The following is a 6,312-nucleotide window of genomic DNA, read 5'->3' on the forward strand; positions in this document are numbered from 1 at the left end:
TTGATGTTTGCTGTATTTGAGGGGGAGGAAGGTGACTAATCTGAATTCCTCAGGGAGTCTGGCCCAAGTGTCAGGCTAACAAATTGTTCCTGGAGGTCTTATTTTCTTCCCTCTGCTTTTCTGTTCCCCTGCTGATACTGGGCCAAAGTAGGGGCACAATATCTATCAAACAGGCTGCACTTAGAATCCCCAGGGAGTTTAAAAAAAAAATCCCTCACACCCAGCCCCACCCCAGAGGCTGGGAAGGGTTCGTTTGGGGAGCTGCCTGGATTAGCACGATTTAGATTCCCTCGGGAGATTCTAAGGTGCAACGGAGACTGAGGACCACCGGCCCCAGGAACACGAAGGACTTTCAAGCTGGTTCCTTGTGAAAGGACGTGTTTTTACACAGATGAAGACTCCTGCGAATGCACTAAGCGAGGGGCTCCTGGAGGAAACCCCACCATCCTGTGACTACTGCCCTGGTGAAAGACTTCATTGGCACATGCGTGTGGTCTTTGGGACAGAAGCTGTCACGGGGTTTAGAAGATCGGGGGGTGATTGGGTGACCTAAGTGGGGACCTAAGTGACTGCCACGATCACCCAGCAGCCCCAATGGGGCTATTCCAGGATGTCAGAGGCGCCCAGGTATGGGGAAGCCAAGCCCAGCTTTGGGGGAGCACAGAGTGCTATGGAGGTTTTGGTGATTCTTCAGCCCATTGTTCGCCTGAGGAAGGTTATTAGATGGAAAAGATCTCCCAGGAACAAAAGAGCTGGCCCCTGCGGCTGTGTGAATTCTGATTCTTTGACCAGGAAATGTCTCCAAGACCCATTCTTGCCCTCCCGAGGAGCAGGAGAGGGCAGAGGACGAGTGTGGGGGAGGTTAGCCTCCTCAGGGCAGTCAGACGAGAGGAAACCTTCTTCTCAAACCTCCGTAGAGCAGGTGTGTTGCTCTCACAGGGGCGAGGCCACAGGTCAAAGCTCTGACATTCGCAGAGCCCAAGGACACGGGTGTCCCTGAGGCGATGGGCCTGCGGCTGCTCTCAGCTCCCACCGGCGGAGCGGCCCAGCCGGGCTTAGGATGGGCAGCTGGATAGCAAGCTGACTGCACACAACCTCCGCGTGGAAGCAAACACTGATTTCCTCACGTCTCCTGAGCACAGGCTCCTCATGTGTGCAATGGGGCTAATGACATCCGCCTGGTCGGGTGAATGAGATGTGTTAAGTGCCTGGTTCTTAGTGAGCGCTCTGTGGGTCAGTTCGTCACAGCGCTGGCAGGGGCTGAGTGTGGCGAGGACTTAGTGCTCCTGTGCCCACTGCCCACAGGCTCCTAACTGCCCCGTCCCTCTTGCAGGTGCGGGCCCCGGGGTGGGGTCTGCTCCTTGGGATCTGAGCGGTGATGTAAAGGCCTGACGGTTGGACACCCCCCTGAAAGCCCAGCTCTCTCCAACTCCGGTGCCCTTGCACCGCTGACCCTTTGCCTTGGGAAGCTACTGAGATGCCGAGGTCGACCTGTGACCTGTGACCAAGGCAACCCCATCTCCCCTCATGCAAGCAGGATCATGTGCACCGTCTGCATTTATTTGCTTGTGGTTTGTAAGTAACCAAAAAAAGTAAGCATTATTCAGTGCAGTCCTTGTCTGAATTTTTTCAGATCTCCAGATTGCTCATCCTGCCCTGGAGGTTCATGCTGGACGGGACCAGCGTCAAGAGAGCATTAGGAGACGTTCTAATTCGGTTCTTATGAAGCACGTTTGATCAGGACGCTCATCTAAACAAATTCATCATGGCCGGGGCTGAACCACAAAGCATTTCAGGAACAGCTCTTAGCGCGCAGGGTTTATCGGCAGGAATCTGTTGCCCCAAACTCCTCAGTCACGGAAAGCACAGAGGCTGTGCTCACACCCCCGCGGGGCCCGACGGGCCGCAGGGGGCTCTGTCTCCTGGGCCCCGTGTCCTGCTCCACAGGCCTCGAGCAGCAGGTGGCACGAGGCGAGGCGGGCGCGGGCAGGGTGGGAGTGGGCAGCAGCCGGGAGGTGCTGGACACAGCCCCCCGCCCTGTCGTCTCAGCGGGACATGCTGCGTGCAGCCTGCGTGAGCCGGGCAGGGCGGGCCGCTGCTCAGCTCCCCAGGGGAGCCCGGGTTTCCTGTACTTGGCTCCCGAGTTGGGAACAGGGAAGCCACGTGTGTGGACCGTTAGATCTAAGGTCGAGCCCCAGCAGGTCTTTGGCTGGGATTTCTGAGGGGGCCGTCGCCAGAGAAGGAAGCTAAGCGATGTTCACCGCAGGTTCCTGTTGATAGCGATCGTTCCTGCGGCGAGACTGAGAACACGACAGGCCGCTGGCGCGGACCCTGGCAGGTGCTGGCTTCCTGGCTGCTGCGAGGAAGCGTGGGTGGCCTGTTCCTCCCGCAGAGGCCGCTGGTAGGCGACCCCGCGTTTGTGGGGGCCTCAGAGATCGCGGGACTCGCTCTAGGGATGGTTAAATGACAGCTCCAGAGGGTACATATAACTCTGCAGGCGCCAGGAGAGGCGCAGGACGCCCTGAAGGCACAGGAGGGCTTTGCCTTGAAGTCAGAGTTCAGGCTAACCTTGACAGATGAGCGCTGGGGAGCTGAGCCAGACTGCCTGGGAGAATCCTCTGCCAGGCGCCGGGTGTGAGGCCTGGGCAAGTGGCAGAACCCCCTGTGCCTCAGTTGCCTCATCTGTAAAATGGCGGTAATAACTGAGTGAGATGTACTGACACCTGTGCAAAGTGCTTGGGGTATGGTCTGTGCACAGCGGTGACAAGGAGTAAGAACTGAAAGGAAATGGAGTGCAGGCAGGTTTGCAGAGTGTGTGTGGGGGTGAGGGGGGCACAAAGCAGTAGCAGTGAGGTTACAGATGGGGTGGGCCCCCTGAACTCTGGTCCGCAGAGTTACGGTCATGGAAGGCCTGATGGGAAGTCATCCATCAGATTCAAGCAGGGCAGTGACACTGGGTTTGCCTTTTTAGATCTCACTGGCTGCTACACAAGACAAGTGGTAGGGGGCCAACAGGAGTGCAGAGATGCAAGCTCGGCCAGGGCTTTAGTCCAGGTGGGGACTGCTGGTGGCTGGCACCTCGGTGGAGAGGGAGGCAGATTTAAGAGTCATTTTAGCACATTGATCATGTTTTACAATTGATTGGAGAGTGACAGTACCAGCCATTCCAGAAACAGAGTATTGTCCTCAAAGGCACTACTCAGAGTCATAAATATTCCAGGGATACTGCCACTGTTTGGGATTTTTCTAGAACTTTTCTCATGGATTGTTGTCAGGGTTGAATTCGAATTCAATACTACTCTACAAAGTTACTGAAACCTAAGTCTTGAAATCTTTCTTCAGACTCAAAGAACTGCCTTTAGCTTTGGGGGAGAGAAGAGGATCACACAGGAAGGTCTGTGGTTGTGCCAAGGAAACTGTCTGTCTTGGGTCTGAGGGCTACAGCTTCAGTTCTGCCTCCAGATGATTCCACGGTGCTGCTAGCAGTCACAGCCACGCCTGCAGCTATGGGAGCTGTGCCCCCAAAACGGAGACACACATTCCCTCCAGAGATGGCTCAACCACACTGATCCCACGCTGGCTGACTGGTGAGAACAGGTTTTCCCCTGTAAGTAATTTCATAAGACTTACACTTCTGTGCTTAAATGCAGGGCTCAGCAGGCATTATGCTCAGTATGACTTTGGCTGTTTCTGCTCCCCTAAATAATATAAAGGATTAATGCCGGTATGAAATATATTTCACTTATCAGAATGTGTCCTGCGCTGGGCCTCTGTGTTCATGAACTGTCCGTCCTGGGAAACTCTCATTGATTTTTCAATGAAAAGAACAAAAAAAAATCATCTCAAAAGGGCCACCAGCCAGCCTTCCAGTTTCTAAATTCACAAAATGCCTAATTAATAACTGTCTAAAACTAAGCTGGAGAACTACCAATTCAGCCCTGTCCAGTCCAGCCTCATAGGCAAATGCTGTCAGTTTTCTTTCTTATTAATGGTGAATCCACCCTTTCTCTTGGGCCCCAACTCCATGATTAAATCAGCAGCGTAGTCCCAAAGTCCTCTACATCAAACCAAACTTTTCCCTTGCTTCAGTCCAAGGCAATTTCTCCTGATTCTGTCAACATTTGGGGATGCAAACAACAGTCCCTGCAACAATCAATCAAATACCTCAAGACAGTTGAGACTCTCCTTAGTCATTCCTCATCAGAACGGTCAACCTCAATTCCCCTCGATCTGAGGCCTGTTTTCCCTTCATGAAATTATAGAACGGGAAAGCGGCAAGTGGTTTTTAAATGCCTTGGTCTTATCTATTTGACAGATAAGAACAGCAGGTTAGAGAGACAGGAGCAGCGAGTCCCGTAGGAAGCAAGTTGTGGAAAAGGAACCTTTAGGCCTCCTGATGCCCGGAGCCAGGAACTTTCCATATTCTACCCAGCCAACCAATTTTTGTCTCATTCTCGAGTCTTCTTTCTTGGTCCCTACAGTATCTAACAACAGAGAGGCCTAGTTGGATTAAAACAAAATAGCTTCTCATGAACTAAATGCTCCGGCAATGGGGTGTTCTGGAGAGCCCACCTGTGAGTGGAAGATTCTGGGACACGCCCAAGGCTGAGTCCATGGAGACAGGAAGGGATGAGACAGGCTAATGGGCTCCTGCAGGGATTTTAAAGAACTCAGAATAGATTGGATCCAGGTAGTTGCTCACCAACTAGGAATGTCTGGATTCCTGAACACAAAACATTTTAAAATGCATGTGGTTAGACGGTGGGTTAGTGGGTATCTTCATATGTCATCTCCACGCTTGCTGTGCAGGCGCGTGTTAGGAAAGAGTAATATTAAAGACAAGACATCTGACTATTTCTCCAAGATGAGAACAGTATACTTCAAGTTTCATTTAAAACGAAATAACAGCTCTCAGGTTAAATTATCAACATGCGATCGTCTGCAATACCCAGGAATGAAGGAAATTGCTGTTTTTCCATCAGAAAGGAAACTACGCCCCCACCCCTCCCTGACAGAGTCACGTGACATCAGATATTGGTTGATGGTCGCTGCATGCATGCCCACATTTGCACTTGCACGCACCCATGTACACACACCTCGGCTATGCCTCCAGTCCTAACAATTCTCCTGGGCACTGTTTCGGGAGCCTGGGTACCTCTCCCACCACCCCCTCCTGCCCCTCCGCCCACAGGAACCACCACTCCAGTTTCACCCAGTCACCCAATGTCTGCAGTTTTCAACCAGTGACATTACAGAAAACCTTCTTTTCCTCCAAAGCATTTCCACTTCAGTCTTATTGACAAGTTCATGGGATGCAACATACTTCTAGAAGATAGATTTTATCACTCTTTAGCTTCATAAAAAAAATATAGTTCTGCAAAGTATTTAACTTGCTGAAGACAATCTCTACCTTATATTTTCCTATCTTCAAGTTTTGAGCACAGTTGACTGCACATAGTAGGTGCTCAATTAGTAAGAGTTAACTGATTTGTCATCCTCTAGAAGAAGTCAGCGTAAAGTCTTTTGAGGAGAGTCTGAGAAGGGTCTCATGGCACAAGAAGAAACACTATAAATGGACAATTGGGCATTATGTGCTTCCTTACATGACTGAAAGATATCACTCCGCATACGACACAGTCTTGCAAAAACAATCTTGAATCCGAATCTAAAGCATTAGGTCTATAGTCTTTCATTGGCATAACAAATATTTGTTAAGCACATATTATGTATCATGTAACCTGCATGAAGGTTACAGGTTAGCTAGGAGGTAAAAGTTAGTTGTCCTCTTTGTCATTCAACAACCATGTGCCAGGACCAGCCCTGGCAAAGTAACCAAATAAAAAGCAAAGAAGCAAGATTTGGACAAGACCCAGCCTGCCTGCTACCATCGGAGGCAGACTCAGTGGAGCACAGTGGTCCCCAGCACCTTCGCCCCAGACGAGATCCGCCCCTACAGGCAGCACCGAGGCAGGCAGCCCAGACACAGAACAAAGAAAGAGCTTCATGGAAAAGTGAACAATTCATCAGGATACACACTTAGGATATTCACTAACACTTCAGCCCCCCAAAGCCTTTTCCCTAACAATTTTCTTTTTTTTTTTTAATTTATTTATGCATATAAGAGCTGGGGTATAGGCCAGGGGTGCAGGGGTGAGAGCATTCACCAAACAGAGTGGGGAGCAGAACAGGTGGAGTGACTGAAGTACACTGCTGAGGGGAGCAGCGGGGAGACAGGAGAGGTCTGCTGTGCCATGTGGGTAGCTCCCAGGCCGGGAATCAAATTCATGCTGCAGTGGCTGTGGACAGCTTCAT

The sequence above is a fragment of the Talpa europaea genome, assembly GCF_964194135.1.
Source record: "Talpa europaea genome assembly, chromosome: 11".
In the NCBI taxonomy this organism is placed as follows: Eukaryota; Metazoa; Chordata; class Mammalia; order Eulipotyphla; family Talpidae; genus Talpa; species Talpa europaea.